Source organism: Apium graveolens, chromosome 10, assembly GCF_009905375.1.
Source record: "Apium graveolens cultivar Ventura chromosome 10, ASM990537v1, whole genome shotgun sequence".
Taxonomy (NCBI): Eukaryota; Viridiplantae; Streptophyta; class Magnoliopsida; order Apiales; family Apiaceae; genus Apium; species Apium graveolens.
The window spans coordinates 67,765,912-67,787,056 of NC_133656.1; positions in this window are offsets into that span (position 1 = coordinate 67,765,912).

Below are 21,145 nucleotides of genomic sequence, written 5' to 3' on the forward strand. Positions count from 1 at the left end.
TTCGACATCTCTGATAATTGTGGGTTACATTCCCGTATTTTCGGAATTAATTTTCCGAAAATCGGGCAGTGTCTCCTCTGTTTATCGGCCTACCCGTCGAACAATTCAACGTCAATCACAATCAACAATAATTGCAATCATCCACAATTCACCAATCCCAATCACCATCATTCAGTTATTTATTATTATTATTATCCGTATTTTTTATGTTTTTATTCGTAGGACTTAGATAAAAATCATCACCGTCCACCGTAGGCTCGCCGATGCTCATCGCCGACGGCGGTAAAATTTGCGGGTACCCGGTTGATTCGGGTTTCCGATACGAATTTCACCGATTATTTATTATAAACTCGCACGAAGTATTTTATTAATATCATGAATATTTCTTCAATTAAATTCTGCAGAAAAGGAAAATAGGATTAATAAATAATTTTAAGCCAAACAAACACGCGCATCACGCAGACCAACCGGAGATAACAGAGCGCAGCTGGAAAACAAACCGGAAACACAAGCAACAACACAATCCACAGCCCTCAGGGCTCACACACACACACGCATCCATGACTCACACACATATATATACAGACAATACACACACACACGGATAACATGTCACGCGCCACCACCTCGCCGGAAAACGGTGAAGGGTGTTGGCTGAACCAGAGAAACGGGGACCAGGGAAGAGAACAACGGGCAAGCCTCAGAAATTACCCAAACAGGGATGAACAGGCGCACGAGAAGAAGAAGAAGCAGAGGTCAGGGAAAGAAGCACAAAAATAATTGGGGGAGGAAAGAAAAACAAGAGAGAGAGAGAGAGAGTCGGTGAGATGAGAGAGAGGGAGATGGTTGAGACCATCTGTATAAAAAAATAGGGAAAAAATTGATTGAATTTATCCCGATTATTTCGTTTCCTATCTAAATTTGACACCGCACCCAAATTTAAACGATCTCTTTTGGCGGACAAAATAAATCGACATAATTCCAATTAAATCTCCAAATTCCCAAAATAGTTAAAAATGATAATATTTAAAAAATATTTAAAAATTTGTAAATCAATTTTGGACCACACAATCATCCCGCATTTTGCACATTAACGAACAGACACGCGGGTAAATAAAAACCAAAAAGTTCCCGAAATAATTTTAAAATTCTTGAAATATTCCAAACATAATAAAATAAAATTTTCATGATTTTTGAAGCATTTTGGAATTAAATACTAATTTTATAATTAAATGAAATCCGAAAATCATTTAGAGATACATAATCAATAAATTATTGATTCCTAAATTTTATAAACTCCTAAAAATAATAAATAAAATTATAAAACAAAAAAATAATTTTAGAGATAATTTTAGCATTTTTAAAAATAAATATTCAATAAAATCATTTTAAAACCAAAACAATTCGTACAACGCAATAATCAACTATACAATTAATCTTTGTACTCAACAGATCACACACAATTAGTAATAAAGTAAAGCACAGTTGATAGACTCATCAAGTATTTTATTTATTTAATAATTCGATAATTATATTTACAGATCGGATACGAAAATAGGTTACATAGCCGCTAAGTAACTAAAAAGACGATATAATTTTAATACCATACTTGGATAATGTTATGGATTAAAAACTAATATATATAATTGCCGTACTTATTACTAAGGAACGTGAGTTTCGAGGCTCGATTTGACTGCTCTTGTGTTTCGTGACTCAATCTGCCTTAACAAGATGCCTACGTACCTTGCTGATTGCCAAGGATCAAGTCAAAAAATGTAGTTCTGATATGTGGGGTGAGGCCCCTTATATAGATGTGGGAGTCCTTGAATTGGACTTGGTATAGGAGAATTGGTGGTCAAGTCTCTGAATTAGGATGGACTTAGGAGTCCTAAGAAGTAAGAAGTTGATTCCTTATCCTATGAGGTTCCTTGGAGGCCAATCTACAAGGATTTATATCCCCACTAGGACTTATCTTAATAGTTGTTTTTCTCCCTTATTAATTAATTACGAAATTAATAAATAATCAGGGTTTTGGGCCTTCTTTGTTCCATCAGGCCTGATTTGGTCCATCAGGCCTGATCAACATGTTTAACCTTTCTGGTCTGAATATCATACATCTTCTTATTGGGCCTAGCAGCCCACACCTTGTATAATCAATGTAATATTTAATTACACAATCAGGATTTATTTATCCCCATCAGATAATTATCAAAACGGGACTTCCTATAAAACACTTTATACGAAAACAAGGTAATAATATCTCGCCTTCTAAGAATACGAATTTTTATTGATCTATAAAATGATTAGCGTATCGAAAATTTCACGCCGGGACTCGCACAGGTCAAACCGTACCCCGGATTGAAAATGTCAAAACATGAAAAGTGTTCAGAATTATCAGATTAGGTTATGAAGGAGTTTTCAGAATAGTTTCGGGTTGTAAAAACGCAAAAATGGTTGAAGTTGGACGATTTCTGATTCTAAATAGTAATTTTATAATTACGTAAAAATAATCATTATTAATTCTATAAATAATTATAAAATCATATAATGATCAAAAAATTACCAGAAAAATACCAAGACAAACTACATTTTATCTTGGATAATTAAAAATTAAAATATCCAAATTTTATCAGAAATAAACATCCAAATATTATTATCCATCATCAAATAATTCACCAAAATTCACATAAAAATCACATAATAATTATTTATTGATAAAAATAATTGCATAATATTTCCCGGACGTTACACCCTTCCCCCTTAAAAGGATTATGTCCTCAGAATCATGCTAAGGAACAGACCATGCTATTTTTCGAGTATCTTACTCAAAATTTCTCAGAACTTATCACTTTAATCAATATTCAACGGTCCCCTACCATCATCAAATTTATCAGTTGCTCATGCAACCCCTAACTCAATCTTTACTTCATACATTTGGATCTAAATTACTCTTCATGGTCATACACACATGAACGTCTTATAAACTTGTTATACCTGTGACAACAAGACCAACTCATTTACAATCGTTCTATATATCTCATATTTTCAAAGGACTAACTTAATTTACACTAACCTTCTTTTCTTTCCAATTCTAATAGTTCGTGTTCATGAACTTTCTATTTTCACTAACTGTTCTACTTTACTTTTCATGTCTCCTTCTGTTCGGTTAGTCTGGCCTATGATCATTTTCTAATCATATTTGAGAATCTTTAATCGATCTCTCGTACTTTTCATCCGTCTGTGCCCGATATGCGGAGATCATGGCGTCCGACGTGTCGAAACGTTCTAATTCTATTCAAAACTAAAAATTAATGGGAAAATCTTGACAATGGCGTCTGACGTATCATTTTTATGTAAAGTGTGGAGCGACCTACACATTTACAATGATTTACTTTTATTACTTTTATTCAGGAATTATCTTAATTTTCAGGAATTTTTCCCTTAATTATGGGATTTTTCCTTAATTTCCGGGATTTTTTCCCTTAATTCTGGGATTTTTTCTTATTTTTTCTGGATTTTTCCCTTAATTCTGGGATTTTTCCTTAATTTTCTGAATTTTTCCCTTGATTTCTAGGATTTATCCTTAATTTTCTGAATTTTTCGCTTAATTTCTGGGATTTATCCTTAATTTTATGGATTTATTCCTTATTTCTGAAAATATTAACATTTTTCAGAAAATATTTTAAGGAATTTCCTTATTTTTCTGTAATTTTCCAGGAATTTTTCTTCTTTTCCTTCCCCCTTTTTCCTTTTTTTTTATACAGATTTCGACCAGGAATCCCATTCGACCAGGATCCTGGTCGAATTATCCTTCGTTGTGTCCTGGTCGACATCATTTCGAGGAGAATCCTTTCGAGCAAGAATCCAATTCGAATTTCGGCCAGGATTTTCATATATATATATATATATTTACATATTTCGAGCAGGAACTTTTTCCGACCAGGATTTTTCTTCCATTTTGGTCAGGATTCCATGATTTTGACCGAATTTAACCTCCTTTTGGTTGCCCAGGTCGACGATAATTCGAGCTCGAGGATTTCGACCAGGAATTCTTCACATTTTCTGGTCGAATTGGTCTTGGTTCTGGTCGAATTAAGGCCGTTTTTTACCCCTGATCGACAAGGTTTCGACCTCAGGCCATTCAACCAGGATTTCTTCGTGTTTTCTGGTTAAATGGGTCAGGAATATATACATAATTATATTTTTTTTGCATATACTTGGATTTGGGCCCTTAAATCTGGGCTAAATTCCTTTTATCCTGAATTTTGGCCCATGAATTGGATTCGTCTGGGCCAACTTTTTAATGGGTTACAACTTGGGCCTATTTCAACTGGGTTTATTTTCTTATTGGGCTTATTTTCCACAGGCCTTCCAATTGGGCCCCTAGTTCTGGGCTTTCAATTTGGGCTAACATTTTGGGTTTAAACTTAGGCCCATTGTTTTTAGCTGGGCTTCTTTTCCACCCCTTTTTTCTTAAAAATTATGTGGGCCTCAAACATGGCTTTTTGTTTTTGGGCCTTGGTACTGGGCCTTGGTTTTTCTGAGCTGGGCTTTTATTCTCTAAGCCAAATATCCAGAATCTTCTGGAATTTTGAGGTTTTTATGGAATTTTTCCAAAACTTTCTGGATTTTTCTAGAAAATTTTCAAAATTCTTCCAACATTCTGTAGAGCATTCTAGAATGTTCCTGAACTTGGGCCCAAATGGGCTTTTCTAGGCCCATTTTCCCCTTTTCTCTTCCTATATATGAGTGGGAGGAGTGTGTGTTTTCATTCACACTCACCACTCTCCACTTCACATTTCTCTTCTATCCTCTCTACACCCTTCTTCCTTAGTTTTCCAGCCCTTTTTTCCTTTCAAGGTTTCCAGGTTTTTCCCAGCTTTACTAATGGCTAACAAGATTTCTGAGAGGGCGTCCAAGATAGCCTCGACTTCAAAACGAGGTAAGGATATCGAGATCCGTTCTTCGTATATGTCTTTAATCGATATGATTAACAATAGGGGGGATGAATATCCCTCTATTGCACATCTCGATTCTTTTAATCATTGTAATACTTGGCACAACATAGATTTCGATAAACTAAATGCACGTTATAATGTCCTTCCTCCTCTTAGATTAGTTCCAGTTTCTGGTGGTGACCACACTTGCCACTGGAAACCCGACACTCTTTTCATTTATACAGATGCCCTTAATGCTGGGCTTAGGTTTCCTTTCCATCCTTTCATTCCTCATCTTCTAGCTGATTTACAAATCAACCCATGTCAGCTTCCTCCAAACGCTTGGAGGAACATTTTATGTTTTATGGTCTGCTGCCTTAGGGAAGGTTTTCCTCTTTCTGTAGCTGTTTTTAGGAAGGTCTTTCAGTGTTATAACAACTCATCCAGTATTTGTGGTTGGGTCTATGTTAAGTAAAGGCCCAAATGTAAGCATATCTTTAACAGCGCCTCCATTCCCGATAATAACCAAAATTGGAGAAATAGTTTCGTCCGGTTACGTTGGGAGAATGGCGACTGGGGCACACTCTTCAGATCTTCCTTCGGGAAGGTTAGTGAAGGTAGCCTCAAATCCATTCACTTAACTCCTGAGGAAACTATTATTTATAATGAGCTTACACGGGATGACAGCACTACTACTAGCTGAACTCTCTTAGAGGAGTTCTCCCTCATTCATGTGGGACTATCCTCTGTTTCTCAATAGGGTATTTTTCTTCCCTTCTCAATTTTATTTCATTTCATGCGTTATTGACACCACTTATTTTGTTTTTTGTCTTGTTTTGCAGCTGCTAAGGAGATCAAAGAGGACAATATTCCTCCCGTTGAAGAGACTGCTAGAATGAAAAAAGCTCGCCTTGCAGGCCTAGACACTCGAGGGAAGGCCACGGAGCCTATCTTCTTGAGGAAACACAAGGAGCCCATGGGGGAGGCTTCAACTGAAGGAGCTGAGGGCCACAGTGCTCCTATCACTGCTGCTGCTCCTGCTGCTGCTGCTACAGGCGCCTTCCAGCCTCTCTGGGGGTTCCGCCGAGGGGATACCGTGGTTGGATCCACGGAGTATGCTTGGGATTGGTCATACCATGGCGTGACTCCAAAGGATTTTATTGATGTGGTGGATACCCCTGACCTTGAGAGGATAAAGCTCATGGGAGCTCAGTCTCTGGCTTCGGTATGCCTCCCTTCTCTTTCTTTTTTGGACTTATCTTTTTTACTTGTAGCATTTTCTTGCCTTGTTAATTGTTTTATTTCAGTCTAACACCTACTTCCAAAGCGCTGTGAGGCAAGCCGAGTCGTGGAAGTGGGCTTCTGACAAGGCCGACAATGCCCTCAGGAGGCAGCAGAAGAAGTATGCTGCTCTAGAGAGGAAGTTCAAGCGCAAGGAGGAAGAACTCGGGGAATCTAACGCCGAGCTGGTGGCACTTCGGGAGGAGAAGGATAAAGCTATAGATAACTACCTAGACTCGGAGGAGTTTGCCCAGTCCATGAGGATTAGGGATGACTCAGTCTTCCCCGGATTTTTTAGGACTGGTTGGGACACGGCCCTTGGGACCGTGAACGAGGCTTGTCCTGATATTAACCCAGCGGACTATGTCTGCCCTGATGACGAGGCTTTGCTTCAGAGGTTTTGTACTCGAGTAATTGTCTCGGATCATGTCCCTCAGGACCCGCTTCTTCCTCCTCCCGAGTCTTCTTCCAGACCTGCTGAGGATGACAACTCTTCCTCCTCCTCCGATATGACAGAGACATCTAGCGAGAGCTGAGGGGATGATGATATGGATGCCGAGGGCACCTCAGCTCCTTAGAGCTTTTCCAGCCCTGCATGGCTTGTTTTCTTCATCTTATTTTCGAGACTTTATTTATCAAACTCTTGTAATATTTATTTGATCTACTTTATTTATCGGATTTTATGCTTGCATTTCATGCATTTAGTTTTACTTGCCTGGCCATAGACATTTAAACATATTTCAAAAACTTTATGAATTTTCATAAATTGTTTGGGTTTCGTCCCTTACACAAGTCTTAATAAACTTCAAAATAAAACTAGAACATATAAATCCTAAGCAAGCATAACTTCAAGGTGCTTTTCAACCTACTCGTCATCTTGACAAGTGAGAATCGTATTCAGTTGCCCTACACATAGTAAACCTTCAGGTTTTGTGCATGCCAAGTTCTTGGGACTTCAAAACCATCCATAGTCTCCAGCTTATAGGTTCCTCTACCTTGAACACTCTTGACTTTGTATGGCCCTTCCCAATTCGGGGAAAGCTTCCCTTTCTGTCCTACACCAGAAGCTTCTATCTTCCTCAAGACTAGGTCACCTTATTTGAAAAACCTTTCTTTAACCCTTAGGTTGTAGTAGAATGAAGCCTTTTTCTGATATTCTACTATCTTTGCATGTGCCTCATCTTGCACTTCATCAATTAAGTCCAGAGCCAACCTTTGCCCTTCCTCATTTTCCTCAGCATTGAAAGCTTGAATCCTGGGAGAGGAATGTGATATCTCCATGGGAACAACTGCTTCTGCCCCATATGCCAACATGAAGGGAGTCGCTCCAGTCATGACTCTACAGGTAGTCCTATAGGCCCATAATATTGGAAATATCTCATCCACCCAATTATTTCTTGATTTCTCGATCCTCTTCTTTAGTCCATCCAGGATTATTCGATTTGCTACCTCCGCTTGCCCATTGGCTTGTGGGTGAGCCACAGAGGTGAACTGTAACTCAATTTCATTTTCTTCACGGTACTTCTTGAATTCCTCGTTGTTGAATTGTGTTCCGTTGTCGGTGACTAGGATATGGGGAATTCCATACCGGCACATAATATTTTCCCACAGGAATTGTGCAAACTGCTTAGTTGTGATCTTGGCCAAGGGTTTGGCTTCAATCCACTTGGTGAAATAATCAATGGCTACAATCAGAAACTTCCTTTATGCCAAGGCCATGGGGAAAGGCCCCAGAATATACATTCCCCACATAGCAAAGGGAATGAGCGAGTTGATGGAGGTCAGCATCTCGGAGGGTTGTCTAACAACAGGTGCATGCTTCTGACAATGATCACACTTCTTCACATATTCTTTGGCATCGGCCATCATTTCTGGCCAATAGAAACCTAAACGGGTTATCTTATGAGCCAAGGCCCTGCCCCCCAAGTGTTGCCCACAAATACCTTCATGCACTTCTTCAAGAGCCAAGCGTGCCTCATCGGGCCTGAGACACCTTAAGTAAGGAACCACGAAAGATCTTTTGTACAGAATCCCATCTATCAAAGAATACCTTAGTGCCCGAACAACTAACTTCCGTGCTTCAGTTGCATCATTTGGCAGCCAACCGGTTTGAATGTGGGCAATAATTGGATCTATCCATGACGTCCCCAGGCCTATAGGAGCTACAAGCTTAACATCTATGCTTCGTGTCTTCAAAACACGAAAGTACACACTTCCTGAACTTTTTTCTATCTCGGATGAAGCAAACTTTGATAATGCATCTGCCTTAGCATTTTCCTCCCTTGGAATGTGCTCAACATGGCATTCATTGAATGGGGTCATCACAGCCCTTACTAGGCGGACATACTTAGCCATCGTATCATCCCTTGCCTGAAATTCTCCCTTTACCTGGGATATGATTAGCTTCGAGTCTCCACAGACCTTTAAGTTTTTTACTCTAAGTGTCCCAGCTAGGCCAAGGCCAGCTATCAGGGCTTCATATTCTGCCTCGTTGTTTATGGTTGGGAAGTATAATTTCATGGCATACTCAATCAAGTACCCATCAGGGCTTTGTAAAACCAATCATGCTCCACTGGAGTTTGTTTTTGATGCTCCATCAAAATAGAGAACCCAATATTCTTTCTCCTTATCATCCTTCTCTTTATCCCCATTATCGACTTCCTTGTCTTAAGGTATGGTATCTTCCTGCCCCCCGACTTCTTGGTTGGCTATGGTACATTCCACCACGAAGTCAGCTAATGCCTGGGCTTTTATTGCTGTCCGTGACTTGTACTTAATGTCGAATTCTCCCAGCTCTATTGCCCACTTGATCAACCTCCCACTAGCCTTGGGACTATGATGATATTTCTCAGGGGCTGATTTGTTAGCACCTCAATTTGATGAGCCTGAAAGTAGGGACGTAACTTTCTTGAAGCCATCACCAAGGCTAGAGCAAATTTCTCAATAGTTGAAAATTTTAACTCAGCACCATGCAGAATTTTGCTGACATAGTATATGGGTTTCTGGATTTTCAATTCCTCCTTAACCAACACAGAGCTCAAAGCATTTTCTGAAACGGCTAAGTACAAGAATAAAACTTCATTTAAAGCTGGCTTGGCCAACAACGGGGCCTGGGCCATATACTTCTTTAAATCTTCGAATGCCTTCTGGTTTTCCTCATTCCATACAAAGTCCTTAATATTCTTTAGTAACTTGAAGAATGATAAGCACTTGTCTCCTGACTTGGAGATGAATCATCCCAGCGCAGCAACCCTTCCTGTGAGCTTCTGAACATCCTTGATAGTTTTTGGTGGTTCTATGTCCAGGATTGCCTTTATTTTATCGGGGTTAGCCTCTATCCCTCTCTTGGAGACCATCAATCCCAAAATTTTTCCAGATCCTACTCCGAAAGCACACTTTGTAGGATTCAACATCATCTTGTGGTACCTCAGGACCTCAAAAGCTTCCCTCAAATGGGTTATATGATCAGTCTTTACTAGACTCTTGACTAACATGTCATCAACATAGACTTCCATAGTCTTACCAATAAGATCCTTAAAAATTTTATTTACCAACCTTTGATAGGTGGCTCCTGCATTCTTAAGACCAAATGCCATAACAAGATAACAATAAACACCAAAGTCAGTGATGAATGATACCTTTAGAATTTTATCCTTGTGCATCTTAATCTGATTGTATCCGCTAAATCCATCCATGAAACTCAGCATCTCATGCCCAACAGTGGCATCAATCAAAGTATCAATCCTTGGCAACGGAAAATAGTCTTTAGGGCATGCATCATTCAGATCAGTGAAGTCTATACACATCCTCCACTTTCCATTGGCCTTCTTCACCATTACAGGGTTTTTTAACCATTCCAGAAATTGAATCTCCTCAATGAAACCAGCCTCTAAGAGCTTCTCTACTTCCTATTTTATAGCCTCTTGTCTTTTCGGGGAAAAGTTTCTTTTCTTTTGTTTCACCGTCTTCCAGCTTGGGTCCATGTTTAACTTGAGAGTAATCAGCTCCGGGTCTATGCCTGGCATATCAGCCGCTGACCACGCAAACACATCACTATTTTCTTGCAAAAATCTCACCAACTTCCCTCTAAGGGGCTCCTCTAATGTGGCTCCAATGAAAGTCATCCTCTCAGGATTCTCGGGGTCTAAAGGAATCGAAACCAAGTCTTCTGCTGACTTTCCTCTCTTCTCATCATTTTCTCGGACATCCATATCTTCAATAGGAAGAACCTGCCCCCAACTCCATCTGCCCTCAAAGAGGCTACATAACCGCTTCTAGCCATTTTTTGATCTCCTCTCTCTACTCCAATCCCGTTCCGGGTGGGAAACTTTATAACTGAATGGTAGGAAGAAGGGACTGCCTTAAAGGCATGTATCCCTGTTCTTCCCATGATATTATTGTAAGTTGAACTAGCCTTTACCACCACAAAGTCTAACATCTGCGCTGCCTGCCTTGGTTCCTGACCTATGGTGGTTGGTAACTTGATTATTCCTTCCACAGGACATTCCACTCCCGCAAATCCATATATTGGCATGTCGGTTGGGGTCAATTGGGAGTCATTATACCCCATCCTTAGAAAGGCATCATGGAGTAAGATATCCACTGAAGTACCATTATCCACAAGGACCCTCTTGATCGGGCTATTTCCTATTATCGGTGTTATGACCAACGGGTCGTCATGAGGAAATTTCACACCCTCTAGGTCAGAATCATCAAAAGTTAATGTTACTTCTGTCCTGGCCCTCTTCGGGGCTTCTCCAACAATATGCATAACCTCTCTAGTATATGCTTTTCTGGAGTTTCTGGACAATCCAGCAGCAGTTGGTCCTCCAAAGATTGTGTTTATCACAGGCCCTCGAGGTCGTGACCCTCCATAAATTGTGTTTATAATCGGTCCTCTAGGCTGGGGATTCCGCCCCTGATCGTCTTGGTCCCTCCTATGATCTTCAAAGTTCTTCCTTCCATTGTTATTCCTATCCCCTCCTTCTCTAGTGTATTTGTTTAATCTTCCTTTTCAAATGAGGAACTCAATTTCATCTTTCAGCTGCCTACACTCATCGGTGTCATGACCAACATCTTTGTGAAATCTGCAATACTTGCTCTTGTCTAGCTTGGCAGGATCAACCTTCAGGGGCTTAGGCCAACGAATATCTTGATCTTTCTCGATTTCCATCAAGATCTGGCTTCTAGGAGCATTCAACTTAGCGTACTCGGTGAACTTTTGCCCAGGTCCTCCCTTCTTGGGGGTTGAATCAGGGTTTTGCTCGGTTCTAGGATACTTGTCCTTAGCGATATACTCTAGATCAGTTTTCCGCTTCTTGCCTACAGCGGGCTCGTTACTCACTACGGTCTTCCTCATGTTTTCTTTGACTTTGATATACTTCCCTGCCCTATCTTGGAGCTACAACATGCTTTCAGGGGGCGTTTGGCCAAGGACATCTTAAAAAACTCATCCCTAGTTCCTTGTTGCAGTGCTATCATGGCTACCTTATCATCAAGGTCTGGGACTTTTAAAGCTTCCTTTGTGAAACGATTCAGATAGTCTCTCAAGGATTCCTTTGTTCCCTGCACAATGCTCATAAGAGATGCTGAACTTTTCTCATGAACTCTCCCGCTGATGAATTGCTTAATAAAAGCCTGACTTAATTTTCTGAACAACCCAATAGAATTTGGGGGCAAGCGACTATACCACCTTTGAGCCATACCCGACAGGGTTTGAGGAAAGGCCCGACACTTAATAGCATCATTCACGGGCTGCAACAGCAGTGCATTAGAGAATGTTCTAACATGATTAGCGGGATCTCCCGGGCCATCATAAGCTTTGATAGTTGGCATCTTGAACTTCCTTGAGATATGGGTATTCATTATTCCTTCAGTGAAGGGTGGAGTAGGATCATCAGGATCTCCAAGGGGAAGAAGATTGCTTGGATCAACCCTTGGGACAACAGCCCTTCTCTGCACTGGACCATCCAGGTCTATGACAGGAGGAGGATTTCTCCCCCTAGGAGGTGCTTGGGGTCTGGTACACCTCCAAGTCGCGCCTCAGCCTTTGAATCTCAGCCTCATGAGCCCTGATCCTTTCCTGCACTTCTTGGGGATTCATCCCTTGGGTGCTTTGAGGACGTTGGCTTCCATCAGCCATCGCCTCTTTGCCAGCACGCCTCCTTGTGGCTACTTCATCATCCGAAGATTCAGAGTCCCTCTCAGTGTAAGGTTCAGAAAATTCCTGATCCTCTGGGATAGGAGCCAAACCTCGTATGTAGGGGGGTGATCACCCTCATGTTTCACTCCGTCCAGCATGCCCACTTCCTCCAACCTCAGGGTGAAGGGGCATCCCATAAGGGGGGTTAGTGGTCACAATAGTTAAAAACTCGTACCCAATGGGTCGAGAGTTCACAGGTGCATGTAGTTGTTGAACTTGGGGATTCGTACCTTGAATAGCCGGGGGAATCATCCCTTATGGCTGAGGTTGGGTTGCCCCTGTCTGGGCTTCCCCTTGGGTAGGTGCATAAGTTGAATGAGGAGGTATCTCCACGGTTGATGAAATCACCTGAGGTGTCCCCTGCGGTGTTCCTTCCTCCAGAGCTCTAATTGTTCTTCGTGTTCTCGCCATGGTTGTTGTTGTGCCTTCCCATAGACGGCGCCACATGTTATGGATTAAAAACTAATATATATATTTGTTGTACTTATTACTAAGGAACGTGAGCTTCGAGGCTCGATTTGGCTGCTCTTGTGTTTCGTGACTCAATCTGCCTTAACAAGATGCCTACGTACCTTGCTGATTGGCAAGGATCAAGTCAAAAAATGTAGTTCTGATATGTGGGGTGAGGCCCCTTATATAGATGTGGGAGTCCTTAAATTGGACTTGGTATATGAGACTTGGTGGTCAAGTCTCTGAATTAGGATGGACTTAGGAGTCCTAAGAAGTAGGAAGTTGATTCCTTATCCTTTGAGGTTCCTTAGAGGCCAATCTACAAGGATTTATATCCCCACTAGGACTTATCTTAATAGCTGTTTTTCTCCCTTATTAATTAATTACGAAATTAATAAATAATCAGGGTTTTTGGGCCTTCTTTGTTCCATCAGGCCTGATCTGGTCCATCAGGCCTGATCAACATGTTTAACCTTTCTGGTCTGAATATCATACATCTTCTTATTGGGCCTAGCAGCCCACACCTTGTATAATCAATGTAATATTTAATTACACAATCAGGATTTATTTATCCCCATAAGATAATTATCAAAATGGGACTTCCTATAAAACACTTTATACGAAAACAAGGTAATAATATCTCGCCTTCTAAGAATACGAATTTTTATTGATCTATAAAATGATTAGCGTATCAAAAATTTTACCCGGGACTCGCACAGGTCAAACTGTACCTCGGATTGAAAATGTCAAAACATGAAAAGTGTTCAGAATTATCAGATTAGGTTATGAAGGAGTTTTCGGAATAGTTTCGGGTTGTAAAAACGCAAAAACGGTTGAAGTTGGACGATTTCTGATTCTAAAAAGTAATTTTATAATTACGTAAAAATAATCATTATTAATTCTATAAATCCTTATAAAATCATATAATGATCAAACAATTACCAGAAAAATACCAAGATAAACTACATTTTATCTTGGATAATTAAAAATTAAAATATCCAAATTTTATCAGAAATAAACATCCAAATATTATTATCCATCATCAAATAATTCACCAAAATTCATATAAAAATCACATAGTAATTATTTATTGATAAAAATAATTGCATAATATTTCCCGGACGTTACACTCTTCCCCCTTAAAAGGATTATGTCCTCAGAATCATGCTAAGGAACATACCATGCTATTTTTTGAGTATCTTACTTAAAATTTCTCAGAACTTATCACTTTAATCAATATTCAACGGTCCCCTACCATCATCAAATTTATCAGTTGCTCATGCAACACCTAACTCAATCTTTACTTCATACATTTGGATCTAAATTACTCTTCATGATCATACACACATGAACGTCTTATAAACTTGTTATACCTGTGACAACAAGACCAACTCATTTACAATCGTTCTATCTATCTCATTTTTTCAAAGGACTAACTTAATTTACACTAACCTTCTTTTCTTTCCAATTCTAATAGTTCGTGTTCATGAACTTTCTATTTTCACTAACAGTTCTACTTTACTTTTCATGTCTCCTTCTGTTCGGTTAGTCTGGCCTATGATCATTTTCTAATCATATTCGAGAATCTTTAATCGATCTCTCGTACTTTTCATCCGTCTATGCCCGATATGCGGAGATCATGGCGTCTGACGTGTCGAAATGTTCTAATTCTATTCAAAACTAAAAATTAATGGGAAAATCTCGACAATTGCATTTAACTCACCACTTTGTAGCATACCTAGATTTCTTTTTAATCACTATCAAATATATTCATCGAGCGAAAATCTTTTACTATCTGAAAGGAAATGTATTAATTTGGAATGGGCTGAATCATAACTTTATTCAAAACTGAACTCTTGGTACTAATACTCATTTTGTTGTCATATCAAATTAGATATCAATATGAACTTTGATGATCACAACATTCCATATTGAAGTCAACATCAATCATCTATATTAATACCACCTTTGATATCTAACAATAAAGTAAGTATCAGTATAATCCAAAAGCCGGATCAAAACCTATTCTCAATTTCTAACCTTTCCAATTCCTTTATCCACTTCCCAGCAATCTTAGTGACATTCACTCTTTCTTTTCTACTCTAGACATCTGTTTCAAAATGGTTCTTGCTTGGTTGGTAATTAACCATACTTCCATAGCTCATAATCCATTATGACCAGAGTTAACACCTTTGAAGCTTAGAACGCAGTTGCTACTTTTCAACCCTCCGTAGGAATATTTTTCAACATTCAAATTGGTCTTCCTTAGTCCTTGAATGGGAGAGAATGTTATCAATAAATACCATTACACTATCCAAATACTCCTGATACACTAGGTTCATTTAATCCCCAGACTTACCACTTCTGATAATCAATGCGTAACTTCATACCTCTATTCTCTTTTTCCCATGATCACTTTTGTGCATAGCGCGAAACACTTCTTATTTTATTATTCCTTCATTCTACATTCCTAGAGTTTCTTTAACTCGTTACTTCATCCTTATTGGGTCATATGATACAGGGATTTTGACACTAGCTCCACTCTGCGCAATAACCAACGAGAAATTTTTACTTCATTCCTTGAGGTAACCTTGGTAAATCATTTATTCGAACCTTCGGGAGTTCACTTTAATTCTAAAGAATTCAGACATGAGATTCATTGTAATGTTCTTCTCTAACAGTTTTCCACTAATATCTTTGTTTAATCTTCTCTGTTTACACGCATTCTTGAAAGAAATTCCCATCTTTAATTATCGGCGTTTCACTTCATTCTCCTATCATTTCTGGCACAACTGACGTTCACAACTGGCTTATATCCTGGATCATTTTATAAAATTTCTTTATCATCCTTTTGATTCCATTTCTTTTCTTAATTAGTTCTCCATTCTCAGTATTTATTATCTCTTTTAAACATAAGGGATCTCTTTTTATTGACAATATTAATCTGTTCATTATTAGATAAGCCATTTCCGGAGTTCAAACTGGAATGAAGGTTTTTATTTATAATATTTAAATTCTTTCTAACAGAATTATTAAAATTCATTGGTATCTATTTTTCTTAGCCTCGCTTAAATCATTATTGATCGCATATTGGGTTTTTCCCACTTGTTCAACATTTCTTCATCCTGAGTTCACATGCGTACTTCATTAATCTCTGTCTTACATTGAATATTTGGATTTGCGAGTTTCCCAGTGTTTCACAGTATCTTTCATTAAATCGTCATTCAACATGGATATACATCCAAGTCCTTCCTGGAATGCCATTACAAATGATAAAATCTCTTTCTTTTGTCTTGAACCTTCAATTCTTGAAAACACTCCTCTTTTTCATGGAAAAGGTCTATTCATCTAGATAAAACCTTGCACACGCTTATGGTAATATCATGTTGATTCCACTAAATTTTTGATTTCTACTAACACCATTATTTCCTCCAAATCGCTAATCGCTTTGATTTTGGTTCTGAAAATCATGTCAGAATTTGACTTAATCTAATTAGAATCGATCTCTATTTAACTAACCATTAGTTGGTAAAGTTAATCAATTAACTCTTTTAATTGATCAATTAAACCAAGTGTTGACTAGCTAAATGAAATCAAAGACTAATTACATAAAGTCGATTTGGTCATAACAACTTTCTCAAGAACCGAGATCTCAATCGCTTGGAGTACCAATGAAAATGAAAATATACTTCTTTATCCTTAAAAGTAGGGTAATTTCTGAAAATTTGGGCAGCACTTCCCCTATACCATCGACTACCAGTTGGACTCAAGTCGACACCATCAATCAACCAAATTGTCCACAATCATATCCATCTACTTTCATCAACCAACTTCATCAATTCAACAAAGTAGAATACACCACGTTGATCATCAGATGTACTATTAACATAACATATATCTTTTAATTGGAATAGGGTCTTAAACCAACAATGATTAATATAACCATATATTTTTTTAATTCTTTCTGAATATTACTATATGTTATTAATGAACTTAAGATTTATCTCGTTGTTTCTCAAAATTTGATTTCACGATTATTTTAATTTATTTCTGACCATTATTAATCAGTTTATCTTTTAATAACCATGCATGGTCTTCATTATTATCATCACAATCTAGTGGAAACTTAATTGTCGGATCATTATTTCTTAAAAGGTTTCACAGTTGAATCACCATTATTTCATCTCCACTTATGTTCCCGTATCGAACTTTTATCGTTGGCCCGCTTATGGGTATTAAATTTGCCATCATTCATTTACTTAAGTTAGAGAACTTCACAATCTCTTGAAGAACACGTTCGAGATTTGGTTACAATCAAGATTTCTTCTATCTTGACTCTTCACGATGAATACCTTCCCATGACGAAGGGATGCTTCACGTATTAATTGCCAATCTGAGTTATTGTTCAAAATTCCCTTGATCTTCGATTGTCGTCCCCATACTTGTTCACATTGTCTGAGGTACACAGCCTTACTTCCTTATTTTATATTTAATTTATTTATTACGGTTCACTAACAATTCATTTCTCGTTGAAATCTCCTAATTTGCAGTGCATCATGTTAACGTAATTTATCGTACTAATGAGATTCTCGTAACAAGAATAACCGTCTGACTTGATGTCTTTGTTACGACCACGTTATCGATGTATCCATTCTTCCTTGCTCGCAGATGTCCACCATTTATCGATTTGCAGTCGTATCCATGTTCCTTGTATGATTCCACGTGCCACACTATTTATTTCTTTTAAAATCGTCAGAGAACAGACTCTACGCAAGAGGAGAGCTTGCGAATATGACTTTGATTGAAAACTGAATAAGGAATAACAATGCTACAAACGATTGGGAGAATTTGTAAATCAGGAAATTAAAGGAAGAAAATGAGTGAAGAATGGGACAACCATATTCGTACTCAAGATGGCCAGTCTTTCATACTATATGGCATACATCACATGATTAGGTGGCATCCCACCAGACTCTTCGTCATTTCGACAAAGCGTCACATCACACACTGTTTGTCTCAATCAGGAAGCAATATTTTGAGAAGAGAAATAGTTCAGAAGGAATATAATAAATTTTCTTTCATTTTCGCCTCCTACGATTTATCAATAGAAGGAGCTCATACGTATTCAAGAATCAAGAAGAATATATGCTATCGCATTTGCAAAATAATGACATTGTAGGTTACCGTCCACGCTTCATTTACGTATGCCCTCAGGAATTATTCGAATGGGAGATTCACAGCTTCGGTTACATTACAACTTCGGAATATCATCTGGAAATACCTCCACGCTAAATGCTTTAATGATTTGATCATAATCGCGTCCTTATGAAATTTATAATTACTGCTTCCGATTTCATCTATGCCGCATAGATTAACCATCAATCACGCAACGTCTCAATTTTATTGGTAAGAATATTATTTTTCTCCAATCATCTGGAAGATTCTGTCATTTTCTTCAATCATCCTTTGTCCAATCAAATCACGAATCTCGTTAAATTTTAATAATCTTATGAATTAGGTAATTAATGTTTTAACATGTTAATTCAGTTATTTATATTGTTAAACAAAATTTATGTTCGTCTTTCACGGAAAACTTAAAACTTTCTCCCTGTTGGTGGGTCTACTTGGTCCTTCGTGAAGGGTTTTTAGCCCATAAACGCAGCAAAAACGTAAATTTAATCTTAAAAAACCGAAACCCTCCACAGGATCCATGCGAAAAAATAATATTTAATTCGTAGTTCAGTATGTTTACCTTAAGAAGCTTTACGTTAATAGAAAGATGGAGGCCTTTAATAGCGATCCAAAAACGATGAACGGAGATCCTTAGCAGCTGCTCCTCAAGTGTGAAGCACTCCACCGCTATCCACCAAGAAAATGATGTAATGAAGGAGGAGGAGATGAATCTTTTTGGTTGAGGCAAAAATAGGGTTTATAATAGTATATTTATAGGCAAAATTTTCAGCTAAAAATTTCCCCATAAAATATTATTATTATTAACCCTTTATTATTCTCACTAATAATTAAAACACCTTTTAATTATTAATCCTTTTTCTAAACTCTTTAGAAATAATTCTCTCACTTGATTTAATTTCCAAAAATTAAATTCTTAATTAATAATATTAAGAACCTTTTCTTAATTAATTTATAATCAATTAAATCACATTTAATCAATTATTAAATTTGCCAATTAATTATTTTTTTATAAATAAATAATTATCAGCCATTATTAATTAATTCATCCACCATTAAATCATTCTCTTTTATGGTGTGACCCTGTAGGTTCAATATTATGCCGGTAGTAAAAATAAATAATAATAAAACTATTTTATCATTATTTATATAAATTTTCTAATTCATTAAATATGATTAATTAATTAATCATATTTATTCTACATCGTGAGGGATACTTCTCAGCATATCGCGACTATCCGGATAATACGAATTCACTGCTTAGAATACCAAGAACCTATTCAGTGAGTAGTTACCGTACAATTAATTCCTTCTATCCTGCAATGTCACGATTAAATATAAGGCATGGAACTTGTGTCAAGCCTATCTTATTTAATCACTTGATTTCCCATTCACTATGCTTAGTTCTATTTAATGTAAATTAGAAACTCTTTTCTAATTTCATTCACTCTGGCCAGAGATTCCTGAACTAACATAAGTGGATCAGCATTGAACATTCTCTTCCTACACTGGAAGGGGTAGATCCTTTATTGATCATACACTATTTTCGTGTACAAATTCCTATACCCAGTAGAGCCCTTATAATTGTCCCTTGAGACTAAGAACTAAACCAAAGCATAGTTCAGTGTACACAAGATGACTATGATGACCTCAAGTCTAAGGATACTTGTACAACTATCACTATGTGAACAACTGCTGACACGTGAGTGAACTCCATCAGTTGTTCAGCTGTGTGAGTCATGTTCAGTGAACTTATTCTATAATAAGCACCTACATACTAGCTATAATATCACGACACAAATGTCTATGAGAACAGACATCCTTCATAATGAAGCAAGCATAGTATGTACCGATTTTTGCGTATTATTAATTACCAGTTAGTAATCCAACGACCAGGAACTATTTAAGTTTAGAGTTATCATCTTTTAGGTCTCATTATTATGATCTCATCACAATCCATAAAAAGCTTTACTCTAAACTGTGGTATATCTTATTTAAACATTTAAATAGATAGAGCCCACAATAAAAACAAAATAAGTCTTTTATTAATATCAATGAAATCAAAACAGATTACATAAAAGTTATTCATAAATCCTCATACATGATTCGACTTATGACATATCTCTTTCAATCTCCCACTTCTACTAAAGCCAATCACTCTGATATCTAATACCCATCTTGTCTTTATGACGATCAAAATGACTCTGAGAAAGTGGCTTTGTGAGTGGGTCTGCTACGTTGTTATGTGTGTCAACTCTCTCGACGTTGCCATCTCCTCTATTTTCAACTCAGATTCACCACCAAAAACAAGAAAAATGTCCTGAGTCGTTCGCAAGTACTTAAAGATGTTTTTCACTGCTTTCCAGTGGTCTTCACCTGGATTGGACTGATATCTGCTTGTCACACTAATTGAATAAGCAACATCAGGCCTTGTACACAACATCGCGTACATGATAGATTCTATTGCTGAATCATAAGGAATCTTACTCATACGCTCTCTTTCCTTAGGTGTCTTAGGAGACATTTTTTCGGAAAGGGACACTCCATGGCTCATCGGTATGAGACCTCTTTTGGAGTTTTCCATGCTAAACCTTTTAAGCACTTTCTGGAGGTATGTACCCTGGGTAAGACCTATCATTCTTCTAGATCTATCTCTATAGATCTTCATACCGAGAATGTAGGATGCTTCTCCCAAGTCCTTCATGGTGAAGTTTTTTGATAGCCATACTTTGACTGATTGTAGCATCGGTATATCATTTCCTATAAGAAGTATGTCATCCACATACAATACAAGAAATGTTACCGCGCTCCCACTAACCTTTTTGTAGACACATGGTTCATCTATGTTTTTAATAAAACCAAACTCTTTGATTATCTCATCAAAATGGATGTTCCATCTACGAGAAGCTTGCCTTAAACCATATATGGTTCGCAGCAACTTATACACTAGGTGTTCATTTCCCTTGGAAAGAAAACCCTCTGGCTGTGTCATATACACTTCTTCCTCAAGTTCCCCATTGAGGAAGGCTGTTTTCACGTCCATTTGCCAGATCTCATAGTCGTAGTAAGCAGCAATCGCAAGCAA